This window comes from Limulus polyphemus, unplaced genomic scaffold (assembly GCF_000517525.1).
Source record: "Limulus polyphemus unplaced genomic scaffold, Limulus_polyphemus-2.1.2 Scaffold1109, whole genome shotgun sequence".
NCBI classification, from domain to species: Eukaryota; Metazoa; Arthropoda; class Merostomata; order Xiphosura; family Limulidae; genus Limulus; species Limulus polyphemus.
In genome coordinates, this window is record NW_013666719.1 from 245,810 (window position 1) to 257,998 (window position 12,189).

General features: G+C 34.4%; 1 protein-coding gene across 3 annotated transcripts in view; it reads right to left on the reverse strand.

Annotated features, from left to right (window-relative positions):
- The window catches only part of LOC106462172 (mitogen-activated protein kinase kinase kinase 20-like), a 194,229-nt gene extending 190,199 nt beyond the window's left edge, over positions 1 to 4,030 (reverse strand). For all 3 annotated transcript variants that reach the window (XM_022389353.1, XM_013922070.2, XM_022389354.1), the window contains exon 1: positions 3,990 to 4,030. The gene's annotated coding sequence lies outside the window, so the exon portion shown is untranslated. The remainder of the gene's footprint in view (positions 1 to 3,989) is intronic.
- Positions 4,031 to 12,189: the final 8,159 nt, after the last annotated feature.

The following is a 12,189-nucleotide window of genomic DNA, read 5'->3' on the forward strand; positions in this document are numbered from 1 at the left end:
GTTTCAAAGTACTTTTTCTGAATGCAGCTGAAACAAGCTGTGACAGGTGCCATGCCCACCTATAGTTAACACTGAGTTTAAGAAGTTACATATACTTTCAACACATGTGTTTCTAATCATTAAAGAACTAATTTTACACTATAATCCAACAATGGTTATTTTGAAATTAATGTCAAGTTGTAATACTTGAGTAGATGTAACTGCTTGTACTTTGTTCACAATAGCACTTCAGTTATTTCTTACCTATGTATGTTATAGTTAGAGAGACAGTTAAATTTCATTTAGTTTTTACTTTTATACTTTAGTTAATTATGTATTGTTTGTGTTTTAGAACTCATATTTGAAAGGTTTAATAATTTTTACAAAATAATCAAAGCTTTCCCTCATTCTGCAAGGCTTACTTTACCAAGAGTGTATAAAAAGATTTTGCTGGAGGCTAAGGTGTGTCTGCCATTCTATCACTCGTGGGTACCCGTTGATGTGTGCCAACATAAATAATCAACAGTAATGTACAGAAAAAGAAAACTAAAACATTAAAAATAAACTATAAGTGAATAGGTTAAGATGTGAAATGATGCATATGACAAAAAGGAGATATTTTAAGATTATTCATTGAAGAGTTAAAAGGTGTGCACATATTTCTATTTCTTACTTCTAAGCATTTCATTGCACTATACATTGATGATAATAGCTAAATTTAGTGATATAGTAGAAAAAATGGAAAATAAAATATGAATATTTACCATAAATAACTTCATTCAGGAGGTGCTAGAGATTATGCAAGTGAAATGTGAAAACTGTAACATAATAAATATTTTTATACTCAAAACGAAAATAACCTTGCAGTTGAACTATTCAGAGTCTGAGTGTACATAATTAAGTTAAATAATGAATTTTTATTAGAAATAGCAGAAAAACAAAACAAAATTGAATATCCCATTCTTCTCAAACTACACACGTTTCTGAAAATTCTTGTCTAGTTTTATACAATTTTATCCACTAGAATGAAAGTTAATGAGAGTTATGTAATGTGCTTCACCTTCTAGCACATTATTATCATAGGGTTAATGATATTGATAAAGACATAATTAGTACAAATTGCTAATCACATTAAACTCTTATATAGTTCTAGCTTTACTGAGAATGTTGAGGTACTACAGAACAACCTGAACTGATTGACAAGTTGGCCAAATACTTGGCAAATGATCCATAATTATTAAGTACAAGGAAATTAATTTGTGTTGTTATAATTTGGGAGAAATATTTAATATACATGAGAACACATTCAACAGTGAGACCGAAATAAAGGACCTTGGCTTAGTTGTAGATAAGTCACTCAAGCCCTTGAAGCAGTGCTCAGCAGCATAGCAAGAGAGGGGCAGTCCTCCTGGCATAGGTGTGAAGGGGCACAAAATTTCCTCTGGCCTATAATGCCTATTAATTTATAATTATGCCCTCCCCTAGAGTAAATACGACACAGTGTTACGTTATTTGTGTGTATTACTCTTGCAGTTTTAACTTTTAAAAGCCACCCACTGAAATACAGTGAGACCGAATTGATGTACATAAGTAAATTACACTATTCCATCATTCATCTGTAGATCAAATACAAGTCCTAGAGTACAATGTATAAGTAAGTGTATGTTCAACTAAAATAAAATACGAGAATGATGTAACATATTAACTGGTGTGCGAGATTGGCAATATATGCAACAGGCAAGATCTAGATCTAGTAAACATTATAGGCCTAATGTAGTGGTTTGTAATTTTATTGGCTGATTGTAAGTCATGTCTTACACCAACTAATGTACTAAACTTTAGGTCTAATTGCAGTTATAACTTTATTTCTTGACCCTAGGTCCATCATCATACAAATTGTAGCCTATATTATAGACATACTTAGACCCACACTAACTATTAAACTAGACATTGCACTGATGTTTTTATTAACAAAACAAAAAAGTCTTTCAAAAATCACGCAATAAACAACAAGGAACAAACACATCATAATCTGCCACATAAAAGTAAAGGATTATCTCACCAAAATCTTATTGTCTAGACATCAACAGTGACATTACCTTAGGATGTTAAAAGCAATCAAAATTATAAACTATTTGAATCCTGGACCCAGTTACACTGCGTTATTTCAATTAATTTTTTGCTCTCTGTACTGCTTCACTTTTAAGATATACAATTCCTCCAAGTATTTCCTGTGCTTTTTCTGTCAGTTTTATTTTTACTATCTAAAGTTCATGACAAGAGCATATATTTTGCTTTATTTTTCACGTGTCTTTTCTAACTCAAGCATTATTGCACACATTTCACGTTACTTAGCTGTCTTTTTACAAATTCTTATTCTACTACTAGTAGTAGTAGTACTACTATAAGGTTGTCAAGAAATTAATGTCGCTTTTTTTAGATGAAAAAACCCGAACAACTTAAATATCAAAACAAAACATTTATTATTTAATGAAAACATCTCCATTCTTATCGATGATGCTTTTCCATCTTACAATCAGGTTGTTAATGCCCTGATTAAAGAAATCCCTTAGCTTTGAAGCAAAAAACTTGTTGATGTCCTCTTTAACACCTTTCGCATTAAGATGGCATTGCAGCGAACGAAAAAGATGGTAATCTGATGGTGCCATATCTAGAGAATATGGTGGGTGGGGAGAACTTCCCAACCCAACTCCATAATATTGTGTTGCGTCAAACATGTCACTCAATTGATGAGTGAAGGCCGTTTCTAATGAAGGGCTTGATTTAAAAGTTCCAGTTGCTGACTATAGATCTCTGCATTGACAGTTCGCTGTTGAATGAGGAGTTTGAAATGAATTACTCCTTTATGTCCCACCAAATGCAAAGCATCACTTTCTGTGGATGGAGTACAGATTTTAGGGTCTGAATTGGTTTTTGTCCAGGATTGAGCCATTATTTTTGGTGTTTAATATTCACATAGAGAATCCAGTTTTCATCACCAGTGACAATATTGTTCAAAAATGGTTCACGCGCATTACGCACCAGAAAAGATGAAGCAATGTTCACATGTTGGAAAGTGATGATCATCGGAGAGTTCGTGAGGCACCCAAGCACCTTCTTTATGGAGTTTTCCCATATTCCTTAGAATTTTACTTATTGATTCATGAGAGACATGCAATTTTAGGGCCATTTCACGAGTGTGTTGCCTTGGGTTAGACTCAAGAAGCGTCTTCAGAGCATCAATATCAATTCCAACATGTCGGCCCCTGCCATCAAAGTTTTTAAGATAAAGTTACCTGAACGAAATTTGCTGAATTATCATTGACATTTAAGAATGTTCAAAACATTTCTATAAACTTCTTTGATTTTCTTTGTGGCTACAAAGTCATTGTCTCCCTTCTTGTATTCAAACAGCATTACATGCCGAATGTGTGTCTCATCGTGTGCCATCACTATAAGGGATTAGAGTACAGTCAACTTTATACATTATAGAGGCTACACTAACGTGACATTTAGGCGGTTCGTTTAACTATTATACATGATGTACTTTTTGGGGGGGGCGGGGGGGAATGAAAGTGTTCCAAAACGCGACAATAACTTCTTGATGATCTAATATTACTAGTGGCACTGGCAGTACACTTACCTCAACCACCAATTTTTGAACAGCTACATTTTCCTTACTAATACTATAAAACTGTTATCGCTACGAATGACAATAAATATGTAATACTAATAATATTGGTTGAAATATATTGCATTCATAAAGTATTGTTATTAAATTTTCTTTTACTAGCTTTACTTTGTATTACTATTAATTGAACTTTGAAGATTTACCAAACTTAATCCCAAATTCTTGAAACTCATTTTTAAAAACAGAAAAAAAATGTATGAATTCCTGCTTAGAATGCACTTTTTAATTAACAAAAAAAGCAATACCATAAATAGAGAACATGTAAACCTTAAAAATATTTATTTACACTTTACACCATTGTAAAAATATAAACTCCTACCCCATTTTCAGGTCTCTTCAGGGTATATTCGCGCCACCTAGTCATATAATAGCATCGCTTGTAGAATTTTACCTGACACGAGACTTTTGTGCTCAAAATTAATCAACGCCTCCGCAAATCTTTGGTGTAAAAATAATGAATTAACTTTATTCTTGGAAGAAACTGCAATAATATATTTTTAAAGTGTTTATATTAAAATATTAAAACAGTCATACGGTCCGAATTCTTTGACCGAATTCATTTTACATCGTGTTTGACTTTTTTTTTTGCTACAAGCTTCATTTAAATCGCCTGAAAGTTTGTTTGTTTGTAGTTAAGCACAAAGCTACACAATGGACTATCTTTGCTCTGCCGATCACAGATATTGAAACCCGGTTTCTGCGTTGTAAGCCTGCTAACATACCGCTGTGCCACTGGGCGTTGAGCTCGTAAGTATCTCATTTCATTAGATCCCTCAAGATATATTGTGTAAGGCCTAGAAATTTCATTTGTTCTGGATTAAGTTTGTTTGTTTGTTTTTGAATTTCGCGCAGAGCTACACGAGAACTATCTGCGCTAGCCGTCCCTAATTTAGCAGTGTAAGACTAGAGGGAAGGCAGCTAGTCATCAACACCCACCGCCAACGCTTGGGCTACTCTTTTACCAACGAATAGTGGGATTGACCGTCACATTATAACGCTCCCACGGCTGAAAGGGCGAGCATGTTTGGTGTGACGGGGATTCGAATCCGCGACCCTCAGATTGCGAGTCGAGTGCCTTAACCACCTGACCCTCTGGATTAAGTAATCATTTGGTTTTTATACTGATATACGCACTTCGTTGCCTTCCGTTAAAAACTACTGCCATTTTTTTTTTCGTTTAAAGTCCATACATTGTTGTAATCCACAAAAGTACTTTGGGTAGTAATTTAAACGCCATATGGCTGGTCATGTAAAAAAATTTCTTTAGTACACACATACATTGGTTCTGAACCGATCTGTAGGTATAAATTAGTTTGCTTGCAAAATGTGTCGGGCGATCCTTGCAGCATTACAAATAACTGAGACAAGCACAATTACAGTCAGTTTAACAAACAGAGAAAAGGCAAATATGTTGCTGTGTTCGAAAGGAGCATAGCAGTGAGTGCACATCTGGCACTTGCCAAAGTGGCCAAGACAGTTTCATTGATAGGCTGCTCCAAAACATCATGTCATTTGACTTTATCAGAATTGGCAAAATGTGAATGAAATGTTGGCTACGAGGGAAATTGTGGCTACAAAAATGTAACGGCAAATAGAGGAGAAAGGTGATTAAGCAAGATGACAAAGTCCAACCACAACCTCAAACAATCGACTAATTGTCAGAAACATTCAATTCAGGGCAATCCACACCACTTGATCCTATTTGTGTGGTCACAAGTATTCATTGTGGGGGAGACATGGTTTGAGAAATGTCTGATGGCATAGCCTAGGGCACTTGAACCCTTTAGGAGGCAGAATGAATGCCATAGCTTACTCCCATGACCACCACAATCCTCAGATCTTAATCAAATTAAATATCTATAGAATGAACTTAAGAGACAAATTAGCCATCACGATCCTCTGCCTACCTCACTCCATAAATTGCATACAATATTAACAATTCTGTTACGTCATGTCATAGCTGTTACTTGAGCAAAAAGTGGTTTAATCCCGTATTAGGTATAGGTCATAATCAAGCAGCTAATCAGAGTATGTACGTATTAGTAATGTTACGTCTCAGTTCGTTAGTTAATTTTCCGTAAATTCGTTCCGACGAAACTTTAGAGACACAAGTCCTTTCTTAAATAAAACTGGTTTATTCTTTCTGAATATAATTTTGCGATACACTTAATTTCAACAGTCGCGCTATAACAAACGCTATAATTCTCAACGAACGTCTCACGTGCTCGATTCAACAATACTCAGTTCAATTACACACACACTGTCCCGTCACGTTGTGACCGTCTTAACAGAATTTCTTTCTGTTTGAATAGCTTCTAGTATTATGAAAATATATAATTTTTAAGAAAAATTAAGAGCAATCTAAGAAGGTGACTAATTCAGATGTTTTTATAGCTTTGGATTTAAATAAACTGCTAGTGTCGAAACTGTCAAGACTAGAACATAATAGCAAAGAACTGGTGTTTACGTGTTTTTTAAGTAATGGAGATGTCCTTTTGAAATTTAGTTCCATTAATATTACTGGTTATAATGTTTAAAATAATTTTAAGCGTTATTTATTACTAGTTGCGTATATAAATATTATTTTGCATGATTAAATTAATATCATTGGGTGGACTCTTTTGAATTATTTGGTGAAAATAATGTGAAATCTAGTCCACCTGACGATAATAACTAAATTTATTTCTTCTGTAACATTTGCCATAGGTTACATACACTTCAGTACTAGTTGTGGGTCTAAGTTCACAAACAACATCTCAAGAGAAATTCCTCGCTAATGGTACTTATGCCTAACGCATTTAGCTTTGATAAATAAACAAATAAACATGTAACTCACAGCGTAATTGGATGGCAGGGTAGATGCGATAACTCACATTGTCTAACACTGAACTGACTTTTTATTACTTATCACTCGAGCTTATAATATACCCTTGTTTCTAGAATTTCAAAGTTTCTCAATCCTTAACATTCAAGAACATTCTAGGTATTGTATCATCATCATTATGTTTAGTAGCCCCATGGAGACAAGAACAGATTACAGCGCTATCTTCTTCCTGGGTTGTAAAAGTCCCTTAACAATCGTAATATAAAACAAAACGCTATTCTCCAGTTTTTTTTTTATTTCTTTTTTGGTGGTTTTCTTTTCTAAGGGTTATGGTATGCAGATGAGATGTCCTTTTCTCCCTTGCTCTCACTTGCATACTGTCACTGATGGAGTTCTTTCTGGATAGATGGGTGAGCAAGTTCATTGGCGGCTGTATCCTCGGTGATCATCTGGAAGTGGTCTCAACAAGAATCCTGAAGTCTACAGCACGTTGAATGGCAAATTAATCTCTGAAGTTATCCAATTCTACATTCTGTCATTGATATACTTGTAGACAATCACAGTGGATGACCTTTAGCTTGGACTGCTTGCCCTTCTTGATTCTGTGCCTCATATCATTGATTAGTTGGATATGCAAGGTTATTTAGTGTAAGAGTTATTATTTAGTTCATTTAATGATCTAATATTTAATGATTTTTTAGTTTTAATAACAAGAGTGTTAAAAGGTAATTATTTTAAAAATTATAGTTATGATAAATTTCTTTACATAACTCGATAAGTCATAGGTTGTGTGTGTAGTTCAATTGTTATAAAATGATGGCACATTACTCGAACCTACTGTATGTTCTCGTAGCTTGTAGAAAGTTCTAGGCCTCAGTTGGGCAAAGTATATTTGTCTTGTCAAAGAGTGTTCTATATTAATTGAACCCGCCTGTGTGGACTTTGACGAAAAGGAGACAACTAATTGAAGTTCTAGATATAATTATGGTAACCCACCGGGTTACGTAAGTGAATTGTCGCAGACTGTGTAGTAAGAAACAGAGTAGAGAAAAATAATTTGTCTTGTCAATTGGGTTCTAAAGAAAATGGACCAGCCTGTGTGGACTTTTGATAAGAAAATAGAATTATTTAGAGTTTCAGAAAGAACTTTGATATCCTATAGTGTAAAGAATTTTTGTACATACGTTTGACTTATATTTTTTAAACAAGTTGGTTGTGTGCTGTGCGGTTATTGTTCGAATTTATCGCCAACAGTTCACAGACACCTACTGTAGAGAATCCGTTCCCTACATACATAAAAACCTGACATGATTCTTTTCAGATATGGCTCTTCCAAACATCGGCTTAACTTTAGAGTTAATCCCTTCCAATTGCAGGGATTGTACAACCATACTATGTCACCTCAGTGGAATTCAATCTTATCAACATTAACATTATATCAACTTTTCATTTTATCACAAGCTGATTTAGGTCTTGAAATGGCAAAGTCATGTCTGACATCAATGTTGTTCCTTAACCATCTATGAGTTGGTCGTTAGACCATATTAGCTTTCATCATCACTTCTGGATGTCATATCGTGGACTATACTCTATTGTACTTTTAGCATTTCAGTGGTCTCTTTCAAGGTGATGCATGATGTTAAAATTGTATGCCTGAATTTTCTGTAGCCATGTTGGTATCTTGCCTTCTGAATTGCAAACATTTACCGGCAGAGGACCTTATGATCTATCTGAAATGTAAACCTTTGTCCATATAAGTAATTGTGGAAATTAAAGGCATCACTAGGTACTGGTACAAGGAACCCATGTTCCGATTCTATTTGATGGTGCTCCAAATCCCCATTTGGTGTCTTGAAAAATCAGAATAGAAAACCGTAATCGACATCATATTATAACGCATATCTTTTAAGCACCTAGCAACGTCTCTAAGGGAAATAACCTATGTTCAAACAACACTTAGTTGCTCTATTTGAGTAGAATAATACCTCCTTTCTGTTGCATTTGTTGCATTGTTATTACATTAAGCAATCACTTGTTCTTTTCTATATTTTAATGCAAAATAACTATCACCTGTATCTCAAATGGGTGGAGCTTTAGTTTGTTGAATGCTTATTCACAATCAATAGTCCAACAAACTTTATTTAGGTTTTCAAGTAATTTGTGTAGATGACAAATTCTGTCAAATAATGATTTTACAAAATGACAGTAGTAAGAGCATAGTCCAAGATATCCTCTTTACCTCAAGCAAGTTCCTTGATGTTGGTCATTTCTAAACAGATTTAACTTTAGATAGGTCTGTAGACACTCACCTTCTGCTGACTGTGTGAGCTAGGAAACTCACCTGCTGATGGAACAATTCACACTTCTTGTGATTCAGCTTAAGATTCTCATTCCTTAACAACTTCAGAACTTTCATTAGCTCATCATAAACATTATCAAAAGTCTTCCCATGTGTGATTATTTCATCCAAATAAATGAGTCAGACATTATAGGGTAGTAACAAATAGTAACACAAAACATTGCCAGAATCAATTTTCTTTATTAAAGACTGTCTTCTATCTACTTGATTTATTGATTTATACTTGCCAAGATCCATTCTTAAGATTCAGTATTGAAAAACATTTTGATCGAGATTGAACATCAAAAGTAGAGCCAAGTCATGACAGTGAGTACGTTCATTTTTGTTACTCGTGCACCTCTTGTTAGTCCACACAGAATATTGTGTATACATATTTCTTTACAAATAGAATAGGTATGCCCAAGGACTAGTACTAATTATATTAATTCTTTGTTTCTTCATAGCTTCTATCTATTTGAAAGCTTCTAACTGTTTTGCACGAGGGAATAATCGGATTATCTGACGTATTGGAACTGCATCTCCAGAATCAATCTTATGATACATTTTAATTGTTTAGCTTAAGTCATGAGGTCCACTGGAAAATGTACCTTAGTATACCTTAAGCAAGTCATGTAATCTATGTCACTCATCAGCTGCAAGACCACTACGGTTCCAGTTGTGAAGCTTTTGCAAATGAGGTGGTAAGTTTCCTTATGTGATGATTTTATATCAGACTTCATACACCTTATTTGAAAGATGGCTACTTCTGATGTTCTCTGAGTTGGAAGTACTACTTGTAAAGCTCCACAGCTTGCAATGTCCCATACAAACGTGACTCAACTTTTATATTTAGTTATGTTTATGACCCTAATGATGATATTTTTATTTTTCATATTCACGAGAGTTCTACCAACCATTAATGCATCAGGACATGCTAGAGTGTTTGTTATATTACTGCCCAGCTGCTATATTTAAATTTATTTCTATTAAGCCCTGGCATGAGTACCTCACTTCTTGATGGTAAAATATGTGCACTCTTTGTTATTACTGGAAATTCAACCTCTGGTGTAGTAATTATGATATAGTGCACAAAAATGTCCTGGTCCTGTCCTGTGAAACTATTTGAATCTAACCTAACCTTTACATGCACTCTTTTTCAATGTCAATCACCAACAAGTCACGAGGTGTAGAGAAGTTCCAACTTTCCTTTTGCTGGAATTTTATGTCCACTTGCTGTTTGCATCACTGGACTTGTTTATTTAGATAATGAACTTCCCATTACATTTGGGGTAGATTGGGTATTCTAAGCTGAACTTTGCTCTATAAGTCCACCTATTTCTTCTATCCTGATGTCTGGTTAATCCTTTATTGTTTCATTAGTCTGGTTGAGCTACAATACAGCCCCCCAGTGGCACAGCGGTATGTCTGCGGACTTTCAACGCTAGAATCCGGGTTTCGATACCCGTGGTGGGCAGAGCACAGATAGCCCATTGTGTAGCTTTGTGCTTAATTACAAAGAAAGAAAAAGAAAGCTACAATACTCATCCTTAGCATGTTTCCTCCTTGGTTTGGTAACAGCTGTTGATTTCTTAGTCTCAGTTGTAATGACCAGGTTGACCATTTTGATATCCTTTGGGAGAATTTGTTATTTCCTATATACTTTTGTCTGCTGTTCCCGACATATGTTCTTTTAACTTACACTTGAAACACTAATTGTCATACGGTTTAGTTCCTCCTTTCAATGTAGCTAGTTATCTGTCTAATCCCTATAACTTCTAAATAGCACCTTTAGTTAGTTACTTCCGATTTTAATGGATTTCAGTACCATTGCCAACAGGAGAGCTTCCTCTAAATATATTCACCAACTTTGATTCCACCTAATTCTCATTTCCTCATCAGTTATGGTATCTATAAGTTGTTAGTGTGTCAACGAATCCATCATTTCATGGTAAGACAGTTGGGCAAGCTTTTCCAAATATTTTACAAGTTTGGCTAACGAATAATATTTCCCGGGTATCTTGTTCTGAAACTTTGCTCTGGATAATTCCTCCTGGTGTGTCACTCCAAACCTGTTGGATAAGGTAGCTACCATAGTTTGATAGTTGTTATGGCTCTAGGCTGGAAGGTTACTAACTGTTATTAATGCTAGTGCTTTTAGACGTTCCACAAGATGAATAACTTGTTATTCACTATTCCACCTGTTCACTTTCGAACTGAATTCGATATTCCTTTAATGGAACCTTTCTATCACAGTCTGTTTATTTTTTAATTAGGCGATGTTGTTAAACTGGCCAGCTAAATTCTGGAACTAGATTTGGTGGTCACATAGTTGGAGTAGTCCAGGAAGGTCTTGCAGTCACAAATGATACAGTAATAGTGGTAAAATGTGTAAATCAAATAGGATCTCATTTTCCACTTATAAAGCAAATGAAGTTTTAGGCTATAATTCTTGGGTGGATACAAAAAAAAAGGTGTGGTTGGTTTGATCACTGCACTTATCAATTCATTTTCCAAATAATTTATTCTGTCATTGATGTTCTCTTCAATCTCATTGATCTTGCTGTTATCTTGCTTCTTTAATTTTGTTGTTGGAATCCTTCTACACATTTCAAATAGGTTTGCCGATCTTGTATGTAATCAGATTTATTGTTGTTCTTAATATTCATGAAATATTATGCTGCTTTTTTAACTCTTCTCTTAATATTCCATTTCTCATTTCCTGAAATTCTTTTAATTTCCTGTAAATTTCTTATTGGTTTTCTTTTCTTTTTCTATCCCCTTCTTCTTGGTCTTATTTCAATTTTATATCCCATTGTTCTAATTTACTGCCTCCTACTTCTTGTCATTCTTTAGAACTTTCTATCACTTTCTTTTTTTTTATCTTATGTTAATTGTTTCATCATCTCTAGCTAAGCTCTGATCTTGCTTCATGATCGGATTGTCATGCTGAAATTTAGCCAAAGTTCTATTTTATTTTCACTAAAATAATCCTACTTCTGACACCAGTTTTATAGCATGTTCTATCATTGGTCAGGCTCTTTTTAGTTATTTAGTGAAAATAATACACTCCATATAATTAAAATAAGTAATTTGTTTCTTCTATAACGTTCACTACAAACTGTGTCTACTTTAACACAAAGTTTCATCAAAAATTCCTTATTAACGGTAACTACACCTAATTTACTTTGTTTTGATCGATAAAAAACATGTAACACATCGTGTAATTGAATGACAGAATAAATGTATTAATTCTCACTGTCTAATACTGAGTTGAAACACTCACTGACTTCTTATTACTTATTACTCTTATTTATAGTGTACTCTTGTTTCTAGATATTTCTCAAAGATTCTCGATTC